Source organism: Polypterus senegalus, chromosome 15, assembly GCF_016835505.1.
Source record: "Polypterus senegalus isolate Bchr_013 chromosome 15, ASM1683550v1, whole genome shotgun sequence".
NCBI classification, from domain to species: domain Eukaryota; kingdom Metazoa; phylum Chordata; class Cladistia; order Polypteriformes; family Polypteridae; genus Polypterus; species Polypterus senegalus.
The window spans coordinates 110492648-110520145 of record NC_053168.1 but is presented as its reverse complement, the minus strand read 5'-3'; the positions used below and the strand labels follow the sequence as shown (position 1 = coordinate 110520145).

General features: G+C 39.1%; 1 protein-coding gene across 1 annotated transcript in view; it reads right to left on the bottom strand.

Annotated features, from left to right (window-relative positions):
- Positions 1-27498, bottom strand: part of LOC120515516 (molybdenum cofactor sulfurase-like) — a 265356-nt gene that overhangs the window by 211760 nt on the left and 26098 nt on the right. The gene's annotated exons all lie outside the window — the stretch shown is intronic.

Here is a 27498-nt window from a genome sequence, read left to right as displayed (position 1 = left end):
GATTTTTGCAATAGTTTGTCTTCAGGAGATTGTATGGGTTTGACTTGGATTAGGTGTCACCTCACCTTCAAGTTATTGTGTGGTGTTAAATCTATATTTTGGACACAGTTTGCCTCTGGGTTATAGTATGGCTTTCAGCCTATATTTTGGTGACAGCTTGTCCTTGGGTTATTGTCAAGTTTCAACTGAAGACTTTGGCATTAGATTGCCTTCAGGTTATTGTGCAATGCTAAATCTAGACTTGGTGACAGCTTACCTTTTGGTTATAATATGGTTTCAAGTCTATATTTTGGGAACAGCTCGTCTTCAGGTAATTGTACAGTTTTGACTTTAGATTTGATGAGAGCTTACCTTTTGTTATTGTGTGGTGCTAAATCTACATTTTGGAGACAGATCACCTCCAGGTTATAGTATGGCTTCGAGTCTCTATTTTGGTAACAGCTTGTCTTCTTGTTATTGTCAGGTATCAACTGTAGATTTTGTCAATAGTTTGTCTTCAGGTTATTGCGCAGTGTAAAATCTGTAGTTGACGGCAGCTTGTTATAATATGAATTTTAGCCAGATTGTGGTGGCAGTCACTTTCTCTTTGTTGACTTTTGACAACTCCTGTTTCAGCTTTAGTCACAGTTTTAGATTTGGGATTGACAAATAGTTCTTGGCCTTTTAATATCTCCCCTTGTTACAGTTTCCTGACTAAATACAGATGTTTTGTTGCGGCTATCTTGCCACTTTGGGTAAGGCCAGCAAGTGATTGTGGGTGAGGGGGAACTAAAAAAAACTGGTGGGCATTGCCCATGCTCCTGGACAGAAGAGTACCCTGCATAATACGACTGACACAACAGTCACTTCTCATAAAGATCCCGTATAACATCAGCAGTTAAACCGCCCTAGCCTATAGGTCACATTGCTTCTCGGTGGTCATCTTATTCATTTACAGTTCAAATATCCCCGCCAGCTCGAAAGTTAATCAGACATCACAGTTCATAGAATGTCAATCATATTGTTATTTCTGACAATATACAACGGAGTAGGTGGAAACTCTATAACTAATTTTTGCTAAGATAGGAACACCAAAACCCACAGCGTGTTCCATGTCTGTTGATGACCCCCACCTCCCCACACCCACCTTGCATCCCAGTCAACTGATAATGTCCTGTATTGTCTCAATACTAGAGAATAATGTTCCCAAGCCTCCATGAGAATATGTCCTCTAACATGATAGCTCTCTCACCTTTACTACTGTGGGTTTTTCTTCAAGTCCCTAACTGGGAGTTGTGACAATAAAGTGTGACACAAATGTATGTGGTACTTTATGACTGAAGCACTTGGTGATGGTGTGCAACAGGAAAAGCGCTAGCTAACACAAAGACTCAGTCAGAGTGTCCTCCAAGTTGGTGAGTATCAGATGCTGAATGATTTTAAATTCTGGTGCTACTTGAGTCTTTAGTCCTTGTCTGCTCTGCAATGTGGACGTGTAATGAGGTCCAGGTGAGCCACAGAATGCTGTTCAGATGGAGATCATTTGATCATGTACACACACTATGAACATCTGGCCTCCCATAAATATAGTAGGGTTATTATATATTCCTTTTTTAGACCCAGGAAGTAGGGGATCCTTATTCGATGTAAGGTGCCCTACAAGGCGCTTTAGGTTTCTAACATAAAATTCTTAGAGCCTGCTGTGGAGGCTTTATGTGAGGCTCATTATTGAAGTTTCCAAGGCAGCCACTCCTCCAAGGTGTCCAGATTATTTCTGTATGTTTCTCCGCCAGCAGAGAGAGGCCATCTGCTGTCACATCTGAGCCTGGCAGGCTGGCTGGATGGCTCACAGTGGGGAGGAGATAAATTTAGCTCGCCATCTAAGACACACAGCAGCCTCTGTAGGAATGAGTGGATTGAAGAAAGATGCACTCGGGTACACCTTGTCTGCTCTGCTGATGCAGCTGAACCTTGGAATCCAGGAATAAACTTCAAAAGACTGCAAGCTTTTGGCCAGTAACAGCTTGACCATAACAGCTGGCACCTTTTCATTTTCTTGTCCGCTTAATCAATAGAAGATCTCAGGGAGCAGCATGCTAACTAGATACTACGCAGGAGGGGACAAGACGCCTGCAGACCACACAGCCGGAGGATATTGATAGTTGACTTACTGTATGTATACTTTTAAATGGTGGAAATAAAGCCTCTGGAGGAAATTCAGAGGAGAACACCTAAACCTCACACAGAAAGCCACCCAAGTGAAGAAGACTGCCTGCTGTGCAAAAGAGAACAGACTCACACACATATGCAATAAGAGGCAAACATTTTCAAAAATACTAACTGCAAAGTGCGAAAGTGGAGCCAAATAAATTATTAATAAAAATGGTCTGATCAAAACAAGCTTTAGCACTCAAAGGCTAAGTATGTCAGTTCTCAGGAGTCTGCAGCCTTACATCTTGGAGCCCCGGTCCTGTTGGCCGAGTGTCTGGAAAGAAACAGCGCCTTAGCCTTTTAAGTTGTCTCATGTCTTTTACTCCATTTAAAGCTTTGTTCATTTAATTTGAATGCATGATTTGCAAAATATTGATAAATGTGTTCTCTACAAAGTACGCTATGCACAATAAAGTATGAATAATTTGCTTTAATTTCTTTACTGTCTGAATATTTTAGGTGAATGCTGCTCATTTTCCATATTAATCAGTTCATGTTGCAAGGGACACTGTCTCAAACGCATAATGATTTGAAATTTTAATAAAGCCCTGATGTTTCCACTGTTAATCAGAGTAGATGCTTGCAAAGATATTGAAACAGGTGCACCTTTGGCGTGGCATCCTAAACATCAGAAAGATGGCGGTCTTTATAATCAGATGGTAGCTTCAATAAAGACTTGCTAAACTAATTTAGTGCTGCTTTGTGTTACTATTGTGTATTCATTGATGATTTTTGCCAAGATCATGATACAATGGATGGTGGGCACTAAAAACAACTTAACGGGCACAGAGCAGAATGTACCCGTCATAGTCTCATGGTGCCAGATGTGATTCTCAAATCACAACACATGTCTGAGGGCAGTTTATAGTGAATAGCAGAGAAACCTGCTGCTACAAAGGCTATTCCTACAAAAACCTGCCCCTATTTCCTCCAGTCCGTGTACTTTAAAAAGCTGGGGGTTCAGAGAGAGAGAGAGCAAATGAAACTGAACAGAAGACTTGAGACTGAGAGAAAATAAAGAGTTAAAATTGCTGTTAGCATTTCAGTAGCCTGGTAGCACAAGGTTACTGAAGCTTAATGATTAATTTGTTCATTTTATAATGGGGCACTGACAGAAGACACACACACACACAAACACACAAACACACACACACACACATACAGACCACTGAAGATACTTGGCTCCAATCATTTGAGAAATCATTCTAGTCTTCCATTCATTTTGACTTTTGCATCATTATATAGCCTGACAACAGCAAGTTTAGATAAGCATTGTGGTCTTTGTATACGCAATTTATTAAAATGCTGCATGACAAGTTTACATTTCCAATTAGACAGAAAATGATAACTTCTTTTAGCTCTTCATTTAGACCTGTAGTCAGAAGGTGGATGCTGTGAGGCATTGTGCTTCTATGGGTTTCGTTTTGTTGAATCGGATATTTTGAGTACTGAAATCTACATTTCCTGTGGAACTTTGTTATCAACCCCCTTGACGGTAGTCCTTTTTACTTCCTTCATATGGAGTGTGATACACTGTTTACTTAAAATGCATGTTTTGCAATTCATATTTTCACAAACATAGCTGCCAATTCTTTTAGCCATTCATTGTCACTTTCACCACTAGTCCATTTGTGTCTTCAAATGACAATAAATAATCTAAACTTATAGAACGGTTTTTCCCTTTTTCCCAGGTTATGTTTATTTTTAACACTTGCAATTTTCTCTCCACATGCGAACACTTCAAGATGGGTGTCAACAACAGTCGACACATAAAGAATTAAAGGCTGACCACCAAGAAAATCATCTAGCATGTATTTTATAGTTTTATCATTGATCTTATTCAGTATGAGAGCGACTCTCCATGCTAGTGTTTAGATCTGGACGGTGTATGTGCCCCCAAAAAAAGTCTAACTGCATTCTTGTACCAATGCTCGCATACTGAAGTGTCAGCAGGAAGCTCTGCAGTCTACTTGTGATTTTACATTGTAGGAAGATAAGTGAATAAATCAAGGTAAATAACATTTGATCTAGCTTTGATATAAATAACATATAAATGTTTCGTATGTAAAGACCAACACAAAACATACAAATGGGACTTTGCACGATATGTTGGTGAGCTCTGTAAGCTGTGCTGTATCATTGAAGGACAGATGTGGGGCAGACTAACTGGCAGGATGACGCCGGACCTCGTCTTACATCCAAACGGTGCCATATTTCGCCTTTACGCCTGTTGCAGCTGTGTTGTTCTTATAAGTGAGTGGACATTTCTGGTGGGGAGGGCTTCTGTTCTCTTTCTCCAATGTAAAACTCTCATCCTTATCTGAGTTCACCTCTGTTATAGCACGTATTTATTTGAAAACAGCAGTGTCAGATAGGGGCAAGCCTGAATGTGACTAAGAGAATAAAACAGAATTAAAAAAAACGCTATCCTTTACAAGTACCATACATTTACACTGTCTGTTACAGACTCAAATGTATGTTTTATTATATAATAGTAACAATAAGAGCAGCTCACTACTCAGAATGTTTATTTTGGGACACGGGAAGGCTCGAACCCGAGACCTTTTGAATAGGAGTCAGCAGTACTTACTGCTGTACTATCAAATCAGTTACCACAATGACGTACACTAGCCTGATTTCTTTTTCTCCAGTTATAATCTTGAATAAAAGCGCACTTCTTTGGTTTTATTTGTATCTTTTGTGAAAGTGCTTATCTGATATTTGGACTTCAGTTTTCACACATTATACACTTCATGTCAAAATTTTGTCGTTAGTACTAAAACATGAAAAAAGTTTGTTTTTTAGGTATGTGTTCAACATTTCTTGCATTTCCTGTCATCCTACACTTGCATAGATCTTTGCAGACAGAGAACACACGTGAAATGCATGTGTTCCAAATAACGCTATATTTTTAGCCTATACAGCTCTAGGTACTACCTCACTCCCTGATAAACAAGGCTTAAGCTGGGAGAGGCTTTTGCTGTTTCGGTGGTGGTGGAAGGATGGGATAGCAGGCTGCTTGCTGCTTTTGCTTATCGGCACATTTACAAAACAAAAGAGGCTGACGGAGTGGTGCGAATGGATTTAAGGTGGGCCAGGTTTACGAGTTTTTTTGTAGGCTTTGGTAATTATAGTGTTAACCCTCACAAACCTTACAGAGAATACTGCAGAGATGCACCCTAACACCATGATTCACAGTGAGGATTGTGTATGTTTGATAATGTGCAGTATTATAAAATGCAGTACGCTGTTTCGTGTAAAGGCCAAAAAGGTCAATTTAAGTATTATGAGACCATAGAACCTTCTTCTGACTGACTTCAGACTCTCCCATGTGCTTTTTTTTACAAACGTTAGCTGAGATTACATGTGCTTTGTTTAACAGTATCTTTCTCTTGCCACTCTTTCATAAAGCTATGGCTGGTGAAGCTCCCAGGTGACAGTTGTCATCTGCACAGTCTCTCCAATCCCAGCCACTGTAGCATGCAACTGCTTCAGAGTTCTTCCTGATTTCTTGCTGGCCTCCTTGACTTGTCTTCTTCTTGCTGATCACTCAGTTTTTGAGGATGGCCTGCTCTAGGGAGATTACAGCCCTGCCGTAGTCTTTCCATTTTTTTCATGACTGATTTCACTGGCCTTCAAGGGATGTTCAGTGACTTGGATGTTTTCTTGTCTCCATCCCCTGATTAGTGCTTTTCAATCAGCTATTAACAGAGTTGCTTGGAGCGTTCTCTTGTTTTCCTTATGAAGGTTAGGCCACCATACTGACTGGCTAGAACTGGACCTTCAAGTTAAGATGCAATTATACTAGAAACAATTGAAACTGCAGACAGTTTGAACTAATAATGCAACTTCTAAAACCAATTGATTACACCAGTGAGGATTTAGTTGTGATATACTGAAGCGAGGGAAAATTTATGCTATCACTTATTTTGTGTTTTATATTTGCAATTAATTTAGACCACTTGGCAGAAATCTGTTTTCACTTTGACAATAAAGAATTTTTTCCTGTTGATTGGTGTCAAAAAAGGCAAATTAAATTCACTCTGGTTCAATGTTGTGTAACAATACACTTTGAATATTTTTTTCTACTCTGTAACGTTAGGATATGGTTTGGTTCGAGATTAGTGTGCCATGAGCACAGTTCAGTTTTAGAATACAATGTCAATTCAGTTTCAGGACAGACATTAAGGTTAAGGGTTGATGTAGTTAGAGTTTAGTGTGAACGATATCAATACTCTCCATGACATAAACTTTATACAATGTGTATATAATTAACAGCTGAACTATCATGTTTTTTTGTTTCCAGACTTCAGACATAGCCCATGAAATTCACCTCACCATTCAGTGTTTGGTTTCTATCCATGTGTATAAAATTTACACCCTGCATATACAAACGTTTAGTGTAAAACTGTGACAAATGTCATATTCCAAACCTACACTGACATCATGGTGGAGTGACTCTACAAATGGAAGCTTCATGTTGCACTATCAGTCTATGTAACATCACTCTCTTCTCAGGTCTTGCCAGCTAATAATAATATTTTTAGGTTTGAAAAACAGTCTTGGTGTTCCACTGTTTTTTAGGAATTAATAGACTAATACTGAAGAATATATAATGATGAACATAGGCAAAGGTAAATGGTTATTAATAATAAAATAACCACATTAAAAATTTCATTTTCTTGTCCATTTATAGTAAACAACATTGTGCAGCTTCCTTAAAAATAAATACAACAGGCCGAACCAACAAACAGAACTGTGCTTAAAGATGTCAAAACTGCAATCTGACATAAAGACACACGGTGCCCTGACGTGAGCTCAACCTTCACATTAACTTGGAAACATTTGTCACTTATTTTACTCTGTGTTTTTATTTGAAGTCAAATGTAACTTGTATGTTTTCTCCTACTTTTGATCTGATTTCATATAAGCTGTATAATTTTTGCTTGCTAATGTAAAGAAATTTTAGACTGTCTAGTGTTTTTCATAAAAAAACATGTGACTGTTCTTTTAATAAAAAATGAACAATTTAAAAAGCATTTGGCATGCATGTTAAAAATAAAAACATACACACCTAAAAAAATCTGTAATACCTTGTTAAAATCCTCAAATACAATATGTTTGAGGTAAAGAAATATCATCTTTAGTTGTGCATAGAAAGAGTTCAGAACTTATCAGTTTTTGATCGAGAAATAAAAACAGTTCCATTCCTAGAGGTTGCACACCAGAAAAATAGTTGAGAACCCCTGACATAGATAGAGTATACCATGAGACATTTACAGACATGGACAAATTTGTCGCTACACCCCACGAAAGAAGAAGAACCCACAGTTGCCTTGAAATAACTTGAAAGTGACAAACGTAACTGGCACACATCATTGTTTATTCCGTATTTAGCAAAAATCAGACTTTGTTTTAGAGTTTTGCTTCAACTGAATATTTCAAATAATAACACAAATGAAAATGGCTGGGACAAAAATGATAGAACCCTTAAACTAATATTTTGTTGTACAACCTTTAGAGACAATCACTGCATTTAAGTGATTCCTAGAGCTCTCAATGAGACCTCTGTCCACAGGTTGTTTGGCCGTCTCTTCACAGCTTTGAAGGGGATCTTCTCCAGACTGCATGTTTTAGTTCTTTTAATAGATGTTTGATAGAATTTAATCACAGCTCATATAAAGCCACTTCAGAATAATCCATGTTTTATTTTCTTAGCCATTCTTGGGTGTTTTCACCTGTTTGTTTTGGGTCATTGTCCTGTTGGAGGATCCATTACCTGTGACTAAGGCAGAGCTTCCTGACACTGGGAGGTATGTTTTGCTCCAGAATGTCTTGATAGTCTTCAGATTTCTTTGTCCTCAGCACAGACTGAAGGCATCCCATGCCATATACAGAAAAGTAGTTCCAAGACATAACTAAGCCTAGTAGGTATGGTGTTCTTTTCTTTGACAGCTTCTTTTTTTTGGTCTGTTCACATCGAGCTGATGTGACTTTCCAAAAAGCTTCAGTCTGGTGTCATCTGTCTAAGGGACATTCTACCAGAAGTATTGTGACTTCTTTAACAAATTCCAGGCTGGCTTTTTATGTTTTTCTTTCAACAGTGGGGTCCTCCTGGATCTTCTTCCATTGAGACCACTGTCCTTCAAAAAGTGATGGATGATGATATCAGACAGTGATGGACCTTTATGTTGGAGTTCATCTTGCATCTCTATGGAAGTTATTATTGGATTTTTGTCTACCATTCGGATGATCCTTCTGTCCATTCTGGGGTCGACTTTCCTCTTGCGGCCACATCAAGGGAGGTTGGCAACAGTCCCATAGACCTTAAACTTCTTAAGACATTTGCAACTGTTTTGACTGGGACATCAAGCTGCTTTGTGATGGTCTTCTAGTCTTTGCCTTTAACATGATTGTCTATAATTTTCTTAGTGATCTCCTCAGACAACTCTCTAATTTGCTTGTTCTGGTATATGCCATTTGTGGGACACATGATGATACCAAACAGCAGACTGACAGCTTTTCTCCATTTAAAAAGGCTGAATGACTTATTGCACGAATAGAGATGTGGGATGCTAATCAAAGAAAACAGCTAGTTTGAAAAGTCACTCAAATCCAATCATTTATGATTTTTTTGTTGGTGTACCAACAAATGGTTCCGGACCTTAATAGAATAAATTTTTAGAATAAGCAACACTTGATCCCTTTTCACACTTGCTTTCCTTTACTCTATGACATATCAAAAGCATGCAGCCATACGTGGGGCAATTGCTTTTCATTTATTTGCTTTTCAGGAAGCATACAGCACTTTTTCAATGAGCTGTATGGGGACCGACAAATAATCCATGCCTGTGATCACATATGTGTCAATAGCAATAGTTTGCTTTGATTAATAAGTATTCTATTATCCAAAGTCATGCTGTAGGTCAAAAATCATGCTGTACTTTACAGCTTTGAGCTTATTTTATTGGGGTGGCCTGAGCAAATGGTACAACATTATGGAGGGCCTTGGTTTAAAAAAGTTTGGGAACCCCTGGGCTTAGCATCCCTGTTGTCCACTGAGACACCTGTCCTCAGCATGCTTTTCATTAAGTTGTATGTGGTCATATCCAGAATACAGCACTCTGTGTGTGCCATTGTCCATATTTACTACTTTTCTAGGGTTCATAACTGTTTACACACTCTGGAAATCCAGGAAGCACTCCCTTCACTAGCTTTAGTTATTTTCCTGATGGGTTAGGCTAAGCCCTTCTCCTGCTCTACCACTTTAGGCACCCTTTCTCACCTGCACCACCTTGACAGCTCTGCTTCCCTTCACAATATGTACTGTACACAAGAAAGTGGCACTTTGTCAACAAGAGGATGCCATAGGCAAGGGCAGTGGTTCTCAAACTGTGGGACAGGACCCCCTAGGGGTGCGCAAGGTAACAAGAAGGTGGTCCTGAAGATGTGAAAAAAAGAAAACAAGAATCGAAAATATGAAAAATACATCTATTGAAACCAAAACAAATTAACTCAAACTACATTCTGATACTAGAAAAATAAATATAGAGTTAGATAAATGTCGATAAAAGTTAAGTAGGTAAAATAAAATATGCATCTATGATATATCATTAATTAAAAAATAACAAATTGGTATTAGTGGGCTCCTTTCAAAAAAACGTGTGTGTGGGGGGGCGATTAAAACTGATATGAAAACTCGGGTCGCAAATACTTAAAGGTTGAGAAACGCTGGGCAAGGGCACCAGAAGGATGAAACCTGGTGAGGTATTGTCACACAGGAAGGTCAGGGAAAACAACATTGGCAGTTACAGAAAATTTATGCACGCTGTTAAAGAAAGACATTGGCTGTTTCCTTGTAATAAAATATATTTACCACTTCCACATTTCGAGTATGCCATGCAAATCAATCATCCATCATTCACCCATTTACTGTGTGAACCAATTTAAATGAATTATCGGGGCACAAAGACTATTGAAAATGTTAAAAATTCAGGTAGGGGCACAATAAAATCACAGTTTTTCACACTTGCTTAAGATGCTAGACACAGCGTGACTAAGAATGTATGTGGATTTATCAAGGCACCCTATGATGGACTAGCGTCCTTTCCAGGAAAGGTTTCTGCCCTGCATCCCTTGCTGTCTGAGTTTCTCAACAGAAAAGAAAGAGAATGGAAAATAAATAGCTGGTTGAATCTGAACAATTTTTTTTTTATCAAGGCTTAGCAAGCTTCTTACAAAAATATGTATGTCTTTTACAGTTGTAATATACTGGGTGATTAAAAAAACTTAATACCTTCTTGAAAGGGAAGAAAAAATACCACATTTGTTTAAGCATTACACAAGATAAACATGCCTGATTAACTTCTACTTTTTCTTGCCACAAAAATATGGATTTTCTCAAGAAAATATAACAAAACCAATGAGGATTTAATTGTCACATTTATCTCGATGTAATTGTTATATTTTCCATATCAGCTGTATTAAAATACAAAGATCTCCGGGCTCTATGACTAAGCCTTGAGAAATCAACTTCCAAACAAAATGAAATGAGTATGTAATTGTGTCTGTTAGGTAAGAATATGAAAGCTGAGAGAATTATTAATAATACACAGCTTCTGCGCAATTGCTGTCAGTACACTTGCAGACATTTCCCCCAAAACATCAATTATGACAAAGCCGAGGCCCAAACCACAAATCATTAAAAATGTAATTTTCAAGAAGCAGTTTACATGGGCAAGTTAATTTAAAAGGACCACAAATATTCCTTTCCCGTTCTCATTTCAAACCTGGTTGAAAATATACAATTAGTATTCAGTACAAGCTATTTTTTAAACGATACAAAGGTTCAACAAAGAGGAATTTCCCTGAAATGACATATCAGAACAAAGACAACCTATCACTGATGAAGACAGAGAGATGTTTTTTTCAACTATATATTAAAACAGAACAAATGTTACCACATATTTCCTTACCTTGCATTCCAGCTCCTAACAAAATGCTAGCAATTAGTAAGAGATCAGTAAGAGAAAAAAAAAAAACAACCAGTAGCAATACACGACCACCACATAAGGGCCTTTAAGGGAAGTCTTAGCTTATGTGCAGGGAAAACCTGGGGGTTGGTGGCAGGACTGGCACTCTAGCCATTGTAGAAACCTCACACTGTTCCACTCCATTCTAACTGGTGTGGTGCTGAGGTGTCACCCATTGCACAGCTGTGCTCAGGTTCTTATTTGGGATCCTGAGGTGGTTTGGTGTGTGGTGGATGTGATAATGTGCTGTATGAATGTGTGCTCCTGACCTCTCCCTCTTTGGATTTTATGGTTTCCTGGATTTAATTTGTTTTTGTCTGTTTTTGTCTTCTAGATTGTGAATTTGGACTTCTTTTCTGTATGGTTTCTATTTAGTCAACTTCTTCTTGTTAATTTTTGCTCTTTGGAGCTTTTCCTTGTATTTTTCTTTTTTGCTAATAAACCAATTAGTAATAACATTTTTTAATTTGCCCTTTTGTACACAAGCTGAGGGTTTACGGTCACCCCTCTTTGTGTGTGTGTGTGTTTTTTGGGACATTTCTAACTATTTTGCCAGTCCATTTTGTTTGGGGGTCTGCTAGGCTGGAAGCCTGCAGTTAGCCATTTTGAGGCCAGCTGGATGTGGGCAGAGTCTCTTCAGACAGGCTGGTTAGGTTATGGTCCTGCCTTTATGGTCCTTTTAGGAGACGTCATACGCATTTTCTTATGTTTGGGACACACATTATAAAAAAGGTTCTCATTTTGCACTTTTTGTTTTGTTGCAAGTGCAACTTTGGTTTTGGGCTTTAAAGGTTTTGGTGAACCTGTGTGTGATGACCAAAGCTTAGTCAGTCATTTCCTAACCCATTTGGTCCTGAACATGGAGGTGGGGGTCTGCTGGAGCCTATCCCAGCTAGCATGGAACACAAGGCAGGAACAAACCATAAACAGGGTGCCACTCCAACGCAGGGCAAACACACACTCACACACACCTAGCCTAAACCCTACACTAGGACCAATTTAGGATGGCTAATTCATCTAACCTGCATGTCTTTGGACTCTTGGTGGAAACCGGAGCACCTGGAGGAAACGCACACAGACACACGGAGAAGTTGCAAACACTACGCAGGGAGGAGCTGGCAATGAACCCTGGTCTCTTTACTGCACCACCCAGCCAAGTTTACAACAATAGCAGTGTTCTCCTTTTGAATTTCATGACCTAGTTTCTTCTCCGCCAAACATCTGTCTAACTGAATGCTCGAGTTTGTTGTAAATGTGGAAGAAGAAGAAGAGGAGGTTTGTAATGACGTACGTTACATTACATTTAGTGTCAGAAAAGGAATATCGACCTACCTGGATGACAGAAATGTGAACCCATTTAGACATGTCAAGAAAAGCAGCAGATATTGCCTTCTGGTCTGTTTATTCATAACTTACATTATGTCTGTTTCACTTCATCATTCCATTATCCTTATGAATGTGATGAATCTTTATTCTTGATTAATTTCACATCCATGGCTTTTTTTTCATGGGTTTACAGATGCCATGAAAACAATTCCTAATGTTTAAATAAATAAATGTATGCAAAATATCCTGTGAGCCTCTAGTGCTGTTATGAATAAATAAAAATACACATAACCTTTATATTAATGATGCAATTTCAAACATTAATGACTTTTTGAATGAAAAACAAATGCAACGAAGACTTACTAAGCTGAACAAATAGACACACTTGACTGAACAATTATTTGAAACTAGAGGGTTAAACAGACAATCCTAAAGAATAGCATCGTCTTATCTACTTTGTGCAACTACTCTTTTTGAAAAAGTTACAAAATACATTTTTCTCCTCATTTTCATGCATGTGTTTTGCAGTTTTATTCAAAAATGTTCTTTCCCTCAAATGAAGTCTGACACCTGTGCAACTGTTAGCTTTAATATGAATGACATGCGTTTTTTTTTTTAAACTATTAAGAACTTGTCTGTTCTGTTTAAACAACATCTTCTTCATGATATCTGAGGATAAAAATGCCATTTATATTTCAAACATCTGTGAAGATAAACTCATGAAATTTAACAGAAAGAAAAACACAACAGCAAAGCGGTGCTTCACCACTCCTATCTCATGCTTTTTGGTGACATGCACAGAGATGTGTTGGCAGAACAACTTATGAAACCCAACGAGCTGTCATCTACTCACTAAGCAATCTGAAGGAAAGCACATCATAGAGTTTGAAATAAAAGTTCACAAAAACTAAAAGAATCACCCAAAAATAAAAAGGGCATCCATACACTATAAAATGAAAAATGTTTCTTTGCCTGAAATTATAATTTTATGTTTAACATACTGTAATTCAGGCTTTTAATTACCTCTTGGGCACAGCTATCAGCAGTGTGCATGTCTACAGAAACAGTGTCAAGCTATCAAGAGGTAGTGCTGGGTGGTATACCGGTTTGTACCGAAAACCGTGTTTTATTTTTATTATGATATGGATTTTTCTTATGCCGGAACACCAGTTTAAATAGCCTAAACAACGTTCGGAACATGGCGCAGTGGGAAACTGTTTAAGGAGGGACCGTTTTCACTGCTACACCGCTAAACACGCATGCAATGGAGTACATGTGTTAGTGGAGGTATTGAGCGGTGAAAATGGACAGAGAACATTCAGAAACTGAAGCTGTAGCAGACTATAAAGTTGAGCATGATGACACAGAAGAACTTTTGCCTAAAAAAGGAGCGGTGTCTGTTGTCCGGAGATACTTTGGTTTTAAAAGTTTGGATGTGGACCAAACAACTATTTACTGCAAATGTTGTCACCAGAGGCAATTTGCTGCACCACCTTAGCTGGAAAACATGCTTTGGTGTACCATGAATTAATGGAACTAAGATTGGTACCCTTCACATCCTCAGGTAAAACTGAAAAAGCTAGAGGACACGCAAGTCAGATGTCACTTGTAGACGCGTTTGCTAGAGGTACTGCCTACGACAAAAAAAGCAAGCGGTAGATCAAGATAACCAACGCCATTACAATCCATATAACTAACGTGTCAGTGGACAGAGACTGTTAACATTAACAGAAAGTGTAGTTGGTTTACAAAAAATATTTACTATTTATTCCTTTTCTAAGGCATGTTCAGTGCAGTGAAATTTTTGACAAGCACCTCTGGATATTTTACTAAGTCTAAATGCCTCTTTCGATGGTTGAAAATATGTTGTCAAAATTATAGTTTAAGTTGTTTGCAAAATTTGTTTAATAAAAAGGTTCTATATTTTGACTGCAAATGTCATGCAATGTGATGAGTCATGAGGTTGCTGGAAAGGGGTTTGTGGCACTCCTAATATCTCTGCAAAAGGACAAAGGTCCAAGTCTTTAGAGTCCGTGTGCTCCCAGTTTTGCTATATTGTTGCGAGACATGGATGCTATTCGGTGACCTGAGATGAAGACTGGACTCCTCCGGCACTTTGTCTTTTCTTAGAATCCTTGGGTACCACTGATTTGACTTTGTGTCGAATGAGCGGTTGTTCAAGGAGTCCAAAATGATGCACATTACCTGCATTGTGAGGGAGCATCAGTTATGGCACTATGGCCATGTGGCGTGATTCCTCGAGGGTGATCTGGCCTGCAGGATCCTGATTGTTGAAGACCTGAGCGGCTGGACCAGGCCAAAAGGACACCTACGTAACACCTGGCTGTGGCAGATTTCTGGAGGGTGGGAATGGACCACGTGTCTTGCCTGGTGGGTTGCCACTGGGATGTCGAGCTGTTTCATAATGTACTAGGTGCAGCAACACATTGTACAACACCTGCTCCCCAACCTGGCCTGACCTAAATGTGAACTAATTAACAAGAGGGGACACACTGCCCAGCAACATTTTACATTTTACTCACAAATGTCATCTTTCTCTGCACAGGAGGAATCTATAAACTTGGGATGGTATTCACACTCAATATCCTGGAGCTGTGAAGACGTAGCCCTAACCACTCTGTCACCCCGAATGTGAGAACTTGCTTCAGAAATTATTTATTTGGTGCCTGTTGACTTACTCTGCCATAAGATACCACTTATATCTAATGCCATATGATGGTAGACTGCTTCTTCCAGAAACTACACATGCAGTGGTTCTTAGGTGAGAAGAATGAACAAAATATGAGGGCACTTCCACGTTCTTCTGCTACATAAATCCTGGTCAGCGTTAAAAGTAACGCACGTGCACGCGCCTGCTGCCACTCCCTAACTCCTCCCAGAATTACGCCTCTTTGAATATGCAAATCAATATAAATAGCCCTTAAGCTCAGCGTTCTGTGCAAAGGCAATGGCAAAAGCACGATATAGAAGAATTTCAGTGAATACCATGTGGAGGCAAGGAAAAATGTACTATTTGTTGGTTTAAACAGTGGTATAAACAACAAAAGGAAGTTGATCGAGTGACATAGAGTGTCGGAGGAACTAGAAAGCTCAAGTTCAGAAAGTCGCACAGTGCCCAAAATAAAAAAGAAGTTGTCAGATATCAAAGTCGCAGTGAAAAGACGAGTCATAGCCCACCATCTGAGTGTCATATGAAAGCAGTGGGACACAGTGGGAAAAAAGCTCGAAATGTCAAATTTAATCTCGACATTTCAGCCTTAATCACGTAGTTTATTTTGTCATTAAAGTAGAACATCATAAACTTTATCTTAAAATTGTTTAATTTACTAGTTTCTCAAATATCATAACTAAAGTAGCACGTTAAATGCTTTGTTTTGTATGTGTTCTTCTATGTGCTTTATGTGTGTGAATCACTATGTGCTTCTTAAATGGGCTTTCTCTTCCTTTGACAGGACACAGAATCCATTACATTCGTGATATTACAGCTCTCTGAATAATTTAAATACTGAGATGTATACTTGATATAATTTTCATGATGATAGGAGTTAAAGCATGTTATTAAACATGAGAACATGGTGGCGCAGTAATATTGACAAGCTGGCACCTCGTCCAGAGATTGTTCCTGTCTCATGCAAGATGCTTGCTGCGCTGTGCGAAATAATTTATTGTAGCAGTACTGCTTCTTTCAAACATACTAACCCCCAATTCCTGTCCTTCCTTTTCTTTCTCTAAGTACCCAACTGCCACCCAATCATCTGTGTAATAGATGTAAAGTCATCTGTAAGCTGAGAACGGCAATTCTTCAAAACTTTTAAGGAACATTAAAATATCTTTGTAGTATGTGTTTAATTATTCTTTCCATCTATCCTTCCAGTGTCTCGCCAACCCCAGTAAAAATACAGCGTGAGGCAGGAACAATCCCTGAATGGGATGCCAGCTCCTTGCTATCGCTGTGACACCATGTCCTCACATGTTTAATTATTAAAAATATAGATAATTTAAATGATGTTAACATTTTATCTGTATAATGTAATAAACATATTTTGCGGCATTTCATCTTAAAAATTATATCGTCATCATATGTAAATACGTGCTTAAGTGGCTCAGGTTGTGCAATATTATAACTGTATTGCAAGATGATTGTACTTATAAGTACAAAGTGTTCTCCAAGGAGCACTTGATGGACTGATTGAGTGCGTTTATAGTTCTTGGGATGAAACTGTTTGCGAACCGCGAGGTCTGTACAGAAAAGGCTCTGAAGCGTTTGCTGTATGAGAGCAGTTTAAATAGGCAGGATGGCTGTGGCAGCGTGTACTTGATGCTGTATACTGATAATTCTCTTTCTGATCAGATCAGCTGCTGTACAGCTGTGATTCCACACTCAGATACAGTGATATAAATACTCCGAGTGGTGCAGTGAGAGTAATATGGAAAAAGATGATCCGCTGTGGCAACTCCTAACAGGAGGAGCTGAAAGAAGAAGAAGAAGGAGAAGTGAGAGTAACAACGCTAAAGCATGGTATTTGGAATACTATGGCTATTCCCTGGACCACTATATTGTTACAGGTTAATTACAATCAGATGACTTAAACTAATAAACAATATGTGGTTAATTTCAGTGTATATGAAAGCTGCGTCAGGGAAGTGGATCTAAAAAAGAATGGGAAATCACACTGGAACAAAAGCACTGCTTTGATGCTGGGTGCCACCAGTTTGCAAAACCGAGCGCAGAACTTGTGTACACCAGGGTTTGAGCTAGCGTGAAAATGTGCGTGGCTTTACACCAAGTTTAGGTTTTATATGTCACGATGCAAATGTGGAAATGGGCGTATGCAACATTTTTGTGCATATGCACCATTTATACATGAGGTCCCTGGTCTTTTTTCATAAACGTTTCTGTATCTCTTGGAGATCAGAACAAACACATAGCCTTCTGCAGCTGTGACGTAGAAACATTAACCCTTCTGCCACAGTGCTGTCCCTTAAGCAATTATGCAGCCATTAATTATAAAGATAATTTTGTGAAGCATGTTTTATTACTGTGCTACATGGAAACTTAACTGTGTAGGCAGCTTGGCTTCCAATTGGAAATTCTCCCGAGTGTGTGACAAGTAGTAATTGGATATCTTCATTTTACAATTTGTTTCACATGAAGCTGTTAAATATGGTAACATCCACTAAAATCTTTGAGGAGTGGTCTAGCACTGTTCAGTCCGTGAAATCCTCCCGCTCCTTGACAATCCACCTTTTGGCTCTCCTTACTTGACTTGCCTACTTTCATTTTACCATGCCTAATTGATGCCACCCGATTTGGTCAGTACTTGCTTTCTCTTATGGCTGCACATCTTAGCCCTTTTGTTTTATTCCCGGATTCATAAACCCATAAGAAATTATGGGTTCTCTTATACCGTATATGGTCTGTTGAATTTGCTTTGTTTGAAAAGAATTAAAGGAAACAGCTGGTCACAAAAAAGATCTCCATACTGTGTTGTTTTGACTTGCAGTGTTGTTTGTTTGTTTGATTGCTGGTGATTTAATCGACTTCACAGATACAATGTAGCATACAGATAATTCTACAAGTTTGTAAACAGTGTGTTATCCCTGAGAGACAGATAAATAGCTAAATAAAAAGGGCATTTGAGTAGTATATGCTGTGCAAAGGCTCTATATAACAGAAAGTTGTGACTTTTTGCCCATTTAGTAAAGAAAAGAAAATGTGTATCGCTTTATATTTAGCATTCGTCTCTTTTACATTTTATGTATGGACTTTATTGATTTTTTTTATTGTTTGGGACAGACTATATTTATTTTACAGCCACAAACAGTGCTTTTCCAACAGATACTTTAAAAATAGTATTTGTTTCTTTAATGACCTAAATTATCTATGTCCCTAGCTAAAAACATAAATAAATCATCCGTTCTCTCGCTTTGTGTACATTAGAATTCCTGTACTGCAGGAAGTACGTCTCTTGGGTCATCTTTCAATAATGCAACTAAATGTCAGTTCTTGTTATAGAATCTATTAGCCATTATTTTGCTGCATCTCAGTAGAGAAAGCATGGCATCTAAAGGCAGCGGGAGTGATCCCTACTACAGCCTGAGCGCACCACCAGCAGCCCCTGTGCTGCAGCGCTGCCCTTATAAATATTTTAACATTCAGATACAAGCTTGTTCTGCATGATTTAATCACGCTGGTATGCATCACCAGCATGTCTCATGTGTCATTTACCTTAAAAATCAATGAGAAAGAAGGAACAGAAATGGTGAGAAGGACGGGCTGGCTTAAAGAATTTAAAGTGTTAATTAGTTTATTTGAAACCATAGATTATGTCAACAGATTTCCACCCAGCAGCTGCGTAGAATGCTCAGGGGCTTTGTGAAAGCTTTGCACATTTTTTCTTATTTAATTAGAATGAAAAAGATGCGGAAGGCAAGCTGGTGCAATGGTTACCCGTCAAGCACCTAAGTTTGATTCCCAGCCTGGGCGTTTCCTGTGTACAGTTACCACTTGGACAGAGGCAGTGGTGCAGTAAGAATTATGTTTCTGGACTTCTCTAGCACCTTCAACACCATCCAACCTCTGCTCCTTAGTGACAAGCTGACAGAGATGGGAGTAGATTCATACCTAGTGGCATGGATTGTGGACTATCTTACAGACAGACCTCAGTATGTGTGTCTCAAGAACTGCAGGTCTGACATTGTGGTCAGCAGCACAGGAGTGCCGCAGGGGACTGTACTTTCTACAGTCCTGTTCAGCCTATATACATCGGACTTCCAATACAACTCAGAGTTCTGCCATGTGCAAAAGTTTGCTGATGACACTGCTATCGTGGGCTGCATCAGGAGTGGGCAGGAGGAGGAATATAGGAACCTAATCAAAACCAAGGAGCTGGTGGTGGCTTTTAAGAGGACCAGGCTCTTAATGGACCCCGTGATCATCAGAGGTGACTGTGTGCAGAGGGTGCAGATCTATAAATACCAGGGAGTGCAACTGGATGATAAATTGGACTGGACTGCCAATACTGATGCTCTGTACAAGAGAGAACAGAGCTGACTATACTTCCATTAGAGCGTCCTTCAACATCTGCAATAAGATGCTGCAGATGTTCTACCAGACGGTTGTGACGAGCGCCCTCTTTTACGTGGTGGTGTGCAGGGGAGGCAGCATAAAGAAGAGGGATGCCTCACGCCTGGACAAACTGGTGAGGGAGGCAGGCTGTACTGTAGGAATGGAGCTGGACAGTTTGACATCCGTAGCAGAGTGACGGGTGCTGAGCAGGCTCCTGTCAATCATGGAGAATCCACTGCATCCACTGAACAGGATCATCTCCAGACAGAGGAGCAGCTTCAGCAACAGACTTCTGTCACTGTCCTGCTCCACTGACAGACTGAGGAGATCCTTCCTTCCCCAAACTATGCGACTCTTCAGTTCCACCCTGGGGGAGAAACGTTAACACTATACAGTATTATTGTCTGTTATACCTCCCTCACACTCTGCACATTGCATTTGTTAACTTGCACTGCATTTTTATTACTATTTAATTAATATTGTTTTTATCAGTATGCTGCTGCTGGAGTATGTGAATTTCCCCTTGGGGATTAATAAAGTATCTATCTATCTATCTATCTATCTATCTATCTATCTATCTATCTATCTATCTATCTATCTATCTATCTATCTATCTATCTATCTATCTATCTATCTATCTATCTATCTATCTATCTATCTATCTATCTAACACATGTTCTTCATGCGGTTTCATCGCATGTCCCAAATGGACACATGTTTACTTAACTATCAAATCGAAAGCAGCTTGTTGTGAGGGAGTGCGGATTTTGAAAGAAGCATCAGTATGGCTTTTTCCTTCTTTTCCCTTTTTAAATTTCTTTTACATTTTCTCCCCAATCCTCTACTGCCACAGAATGAACAGGTGACAGCACTAGGAAGTAGTAAAGAGCAGGAGTTGAAAACATTCATCAAAAGAACTTGCAAGGGTCACAAACTAGGCTGTGACAAAGCCCAATACGCGAACAAGAACTCGAAGTCTAGAATATCAGTAAAGGTCTGAGTATTGAGGGGTCAGAAGAAAGAGGCAATTGTGAGAAAAGTTTTGATTTACATCCACAAACGTGGACACTGATTTTGTGCATTTACATGCACTTCGATGTTTTGTTTATTCACAGAATCCTGATTACTAAAAAGCCATGTAAACCCTGATTCTGGTTAAAAAAATGGTGTTAGTAGCCTCTGTGAAACCTACTTAACAGAGGTAGATTTCTCCATGAATAACCCGATTATGTGGCCATGTAAACCCTTAACCAGGTGACTGTAATCTGCAAATGTCCGTCGTGCTCTGTCAGCCTGCTCGTGTATTTGCTTTGAACACGTTTTCAGCAGCATAACATACATTTTCAGAGGCAAATGTTTTTTTCTAGCAGTAATAATTTGTCTTAATATTTCAGAATTCACTAAATTTATGTTGATAAGCTGAACATACAGTGCTAAACTCAGCAGCGCAATCTCAAGAGCTGTAGTGTAACTAACTTAGTTGCTATGTATTTATGTATGTTTTGTAGGTGGTGCCCCCTGCTTTTCACCATCAAGTACTGCTATAAACCCTATAAAGGCTGAGGAAATCCCACAGTCCCTTGCAGGTCATTGAATGCAGAGTTTCTCTGGTGATAATTATTCTGAGCTTTTTGTTCATTTCCTGGATTTTTGACCTCTGTGCTGTCTTTTGACCATTCTTGGGCTTTGTGTATTGGAACTTGTTTACTATGAATTGTTTTTGCCTTTTCAGGCAACTCTTACTGTGCCTTTCATTGGAGCTTACAGTTTACTTGGGCAGCACCTACTGTATTCAGGATTGCCTGGTGATGCAGCATTTGATCAATCTGAGATGGAAGTGTACATGTATTATAAAACTCCTTCAAAAATGAAAGTTTTAAATTAGGCCTATCATACAGGGGGGAGCAGGGAAACGAGAAATTTTCAATTGATGTTCAATGCACAAATAAACACATTACAAAATACATTTAATGATGAAATGTACTGTACAGGAAACACAATTAATGATGGTAATCAATATTCATTCAATATTCATTTCAAGTTTTGAAGGTGTCCATTTCTCCATACACATTGTGACAGCCTGTTGTGGAAATTCTGCATTGCTCGACGTAACATGTCAAGAGGAACTCCAGCAATTTCCTCTTCAATCCTCCTTTTTAGTTCAGCATGGCTGCAGGACGTGTGCAGTACACTTGGCTTTTAATATGTCCCCACAGGAAAAAATCAGAAACAGTGAAATCTGGGGATCTCAAAACCCTTGGCATGTCACAGTTGCATCAAATGATGCGCCTTCCAAACAATCGTCAAACAGCTACCATCGATTGTCGGGCAGTATGAGATGTGGCTTCATCTGGGGACTTCTTTTTTTAAGGATGAACCTGTTTCTTCTACATTACACACCCATATTGTAATAGCATGAGCAGATAGGACACAATCATGACGTCCTAACTGGTAATGAGGCCGAAATTCCACCATTCTTTTAAATGGCTTTCACAGTGAACGTTTGTTGCACACCACTCCACTGCTCCAGTATAACTAATAGCAAGGGGTTCTAAACAAGGTCACATTGGTCCCAAACAACTGCGGACACCCCAGGGTTGGGAACACCTAATTCCAAAATTTCCCGTTTCCCTGTGCCACCCTGTACATGAAGGCTGATTGAAGACTAATGAGACTGATTTTTTTTTTATTCAGAATTGGATGACTCCAAAGGCTCAGAACTTTTTCCTTTTTTGAGGTATCATCCTTAATATTGAATATTTTTTTTTACAAAGATTCAAAAACAAGTGACAGATTGTTTTGCGACATTAACTTTTATGATTGTGGCCATAGCGTTTTTCACTTCATCATCTGAAGAGAACTTCTTTCGGCATAGTTGTTTTTTTTTAGTTGGTGCTTCATTACTACTCTTCTACACAAAATTCAATCACACACCTCTGCCACACTCTCACAGGGACGTCTTCTTCATCTGCCATGGCAACACATAAGAGGTGCTTCCACTCTCTGTGACAGAACTCTGAAGAATACGGCGGTCCAACTGCAGGTTCACACACGACGACGTGTGCCGTTCACAAACACCCACACAGCCTTCACCTGTCTATCTCCATGGAGGAGAAGCTTGGACAGCCTCATTACTTTTCAACCAGCCCTCATATGAATGAATTGCTATTTTCTGTTATCATTACAAGCCAAGACAAGATGTTTAAAGTTCAATGAATTTTTCAGAAGCCACAAGGATGGCTGGGAAATGGAATTATAAAAAGAAGCAAACTTGTAGTCTATAACTAGGCTGTTCAAGAAATTGTACGATTTAAGTGTTTACCGATTTTCAAACTCTGAAAAACAAAATGAATTTTAAAGTCAAAATAAATATGATAAACCTTCCTTATACTAACATTTATTCTTAATCCTTATCTGTCTCTCGTGTTCTCTGAAAATGCAGAATATTTCCATTACTTGGATAGCTGAAAACTGAATGCTGCCGACTCAAATAGAATTAAAGGCGCTCCAGGGAACTAATATATTAGTTCCTGGTGTTAAAAACAACAAATTAATGTTCGGAAAAGTATGTACTTAGTTGCATAACATTTCTGATACATCTGATTTAACAACAGCATTATAGCCAAGGCCTGTTGTCTTGGGAAGTTTACCGGACGAAGGCAGGTAACACAGCTAGTGCTGCATATTGTTATTTCTACCTGGATCTGCGGTTGTCATGTATGTTTGCACATCGTTATTGACAGGCACACGGCCATCTACAATGGGAAGAAGTGGGAAAGGATGACAAGGAGTAGAAGAAGCCTCTTCTGTCGACCTCAACTCACAGGATGTACAGCACAGTAATCTCTAAAAAATACAATGATGTTAGTCGATATTTACTGTACTGATCGCCTTTCCACACCATCAAGAATCCTTTTAGGACCACAAACCTGAACTGAAGAAAGATTTGCTGCAATTCCAGTGTGAGGTAATAAAAGCACAACAAAATACTTTAGTAGAGGGAACTAAGAACAGCCTCTGCAGATGCCTCACGCATGCATAAAGGCTATGTTACTGAAAGCTAAAACCCCTTTAAACATGAAAGCTGAAATAGCAAAGTTATTTTTTAATTAACAAATAGTGACATGAAGTGAGTAGGAATCATTAGGAAAGAGTTCTGATACATGGTGTGGGGCTTTCAGAAAAAGAGCAATGGATGGCTTTGTGTATGGTTTAATCGATCTCTAAAATTACTTAATGTAGTTGCTCAATGTATTGATTTTAATTCAGGGCTGCAGTTCTCCTCAATTTATAACAGACGTAGAGAGAAAGAGAGAGCAAAAACGGCACAGCTTAATGTTTATTGGACTGGATGATACAAAAGTAGCAATGCATTCCAAATTTACAAGTAAAGTTCTACCGAATACACTAAATACCTCAATAAATACATAGACACGTAATAATTGCATAAATAAATAAAGGATACTTTTCATAGTATATAGTGCTATAGTATAATATATTATATAGTACATGTGCAATGCCAGTCCTTATTCAGGAAAACATCCCAGTTGTCCCACGGGAGAAAGACTTTCCAAGACTAAGGTCATAAAGCTTATGGAGCTATTACTGACAAAGACAGAACCATAACAACAGTTGTGTAAAGTGTGACAGGAGCTTCCACCTGCAGCTAAAATCATTCGCATACTGAAGTAGCATTGCACATGTGCTTTGTCAGCACACCCATGTCAATCAAACACAGGAAGCTCTGCAGCTTGCTTGTGACTTTATGCTGTAAGTAAATAAATCAATGTAAATAAGTAAATAACATTCAAAGTGGCTTTTATATAAGTTACATATAAATGTTTTTTATATAACTAGGGGGCTCTGCCCCCTGCTCGCTTCGCTCGCCCACCCCAGTGTTTGGTTTACCGGATATACAATACAATACAATTTATTTTTTGAATAGCCCAAAATCACACAAGAAGTGCTGCAATGGGCTTTAACAGGCTCTGCCTCTTGACAGCCCCCCCCAACCTTGACCCTCTAAGAAGACCAGAAAAACTTCCAAAAAAACCCTTTTAGGGAAAAAATCGAAGAAACCTTGGGAAAGGCAGTTCAAAGAGAGACCTCTTTCCAGGTAGGTTGGGCGTGCAATGGGTGTCAAAAAGAAGGGGGTCAATACAATACAATACATAGAACAGAATAAATCCCCAATACAGTATAAAAATAAAAATTCTAGAAGTACGGAGTAGAATTTCACATTAGATGATATTACATAATATGATTTGGATTTGTTTAGAGTCTTAGAGACCTAATTCATCAAGCTGCCTCTCCCATTTGGCCATTCCACAGCTGAAATAGCGCTAATCTGATGAAAGGACCCCTTTTTTCCACGATTCCTGCGATCCTCCATCAGGGATGACTTTAACTTAGGCAGGCAATATACAATTTAAAGAGATTGTTATTTTCTTGGGAATTGTTACTATGCATTATTTTCACTTTTACTTTAAAAACTTTTGTAAAAACAATACTTGTTCTTTATTTTCGGCCCCATGCGTGGTTACATCTCTTCCTCGCCAGACGTATAATGCTGCTCACATTGTGAAGGGGAAGGGGTGGCTGAACGCACGCTAAGGATATGCCGTCGCATCATCTGCTGTCTTCCTGCTGCTGGTGAGCTGCACGTTTTGCTTGTCTCTTGTCGTTGTTTTAAGAGCTGTGAGCACATGATGCTTGTCTGACAGATGCAATCCAACAACTGCTAGGTTAGATGTCTGTGGACTTGTTTTAAATGATGGCTCACTGCCCGGTCTCGCGTGATGTTGTAAAAAAACAATACTTCTCCTTTATTTATGGCCCCGGACGCGGTTAAATTCTTTCTTGCAGGACGTATAACGCTGCTCACGCATGGTGGTGAGGGATCGGCTGTTGTGCTGCCCTTCGATCTTTTTAAAGCCTTTACAGCCACTGTCCTTTTTCCTACTTTGTGTCTCTGCTGCTCGCGTTGTGATTGCTGCTCTGTCATCATAAATATACACCTGACCGAATTGTATTTTCTTTGAAATTAAACTTGGTGTTGCTTTAACTGTTGCGCGTCCACGGATTCTCATAGTGTATGTTCCATTATTGTGTAAATCTACGTTTTGTGCATTGAATGATGTGCACTGAGACACCTGTATCTGTGTGTGCTGCTTCCCTTTACACTACTGTTTTTTTGGTTTTTTTTTGACCATTCTCTTTCATCTCACGGTTCTTTTATTTGTCTTTCGTCATCTTAACGTGAAGATCACGTATCGTCTACTAGTCATTCATTCCACAGGATTTTTTTTATAATAGAGAGAAGACCATCACAAAATATAATTACAAAGAGAACTTTCAAGATACCTTGGTAAGCTCTGTAAGCCCTGCTTTTTCATTGAAGGAAATGCGTGTGGCAGATTGACTCGCAGGATGATGCCCAACCTCTTCCTGTACCCAAACGTTGCCATCTTTCGCCTTTACGCCTCATGCAGCTGCATTGTTCTTATGTGTGACTGGACATTTTTTGTGGGGACGGCTTCTGTTCTCTTTCTCCAATGTAGAATCCTCGTCCTCATCTGAGTTCACTTCTGTTATAGCACGTCTTTATTTGAAAACAGCAGTGTCAGATCGGAGCGAGCGTGAACTTGACTGAGAGAATAAAACTGAATTAAAAAAAAGCTAACCTTTACAAGTACCATCAATTTACAACGGCTGTTATAGACTCAAATCAAATGTATGTTTTTATTCTATAATAGTAACAATAGGAGCTTACTCCTCAAAACTGTAATTCTGGGAAGCACCCAGAATCGAACCGGTAACTTCTTGATTACAAGTCAGCAGTTCTTAGCACTGCATCACCCAAGCGGTAGCAAAATACCCACGCTTCGCAGCAGAGAAGTAGTGTGTTAAAGAAGTTATGAAAAAGAAAAGGAAACATTTAAAAAATAATGTAACATGATTGTCAATATAATTGTTTTGTCACTGTTATGATTGTTGCTGTCATATATCCCCCTATATCCCCGTATATATAACAAAATACCAGCGCTTCGCAGCTGCGAAGTACTGCATTAAAATTTTTATTAAGAAGAAAATTAAACCTTTTTAAACTGAGGGAAAATATGCCAATAATTATTTGTTAAGGATCTCTTTGTATACCACATTGTCAGTTCGACCCTCCGGTTGTAATATAACCAAGCTGTGCGCTGAGCTTACTCTTGAGCATGCAATTTACAGTTGGCCATGTGAGCAGTAATCTAGTTTCAAATCTCACAGCTTGGATTGCTGCTGTCATATTCGGTTTGAGTTTCATGGTTGGTTTCAATTACGACAGTATTTGCAGGATTTGTTGTGTTGAAGTGACATTCAGCATCTGTCAAGCGTTGTAAGCACACAACCGGTTTCATTGATAAAATCACATCCAGCTTTTGGGAGTTTAAACGTTCATAAACATCAAAGTGTCCACTGCTGAAATCGTCACCTGTGAATCCAAGATGTTTAAGAGGCATTGGCAGTTGTCGAAAGGTGTAAAATATTTGGCTATTTCGGTATACTTGAAAGCAATAACCAAACAATTCAGTGGCAGCCATCAACTCACATGCAGAACCATAGGTGAAGGGCTTAAGCATTTCACTCTTCTAGTGCTCCTGTGTAGTATAATTATCTCCTGTACCGTCATCAGTCCACACCTTGAACCTGTCCCAGTCATTCAATACATAAGACACAATGTTCCTCCGGATATCAAGAGTGAGCCTGATATGGCCGTGCAATATATAACAAAGAGAATGGAAAAGGTAGGTGCCATCTTCGGGCATGGAAACCACTCGGTAAGTGACAGTTCTTTGATCGATGGTGATCACCTCG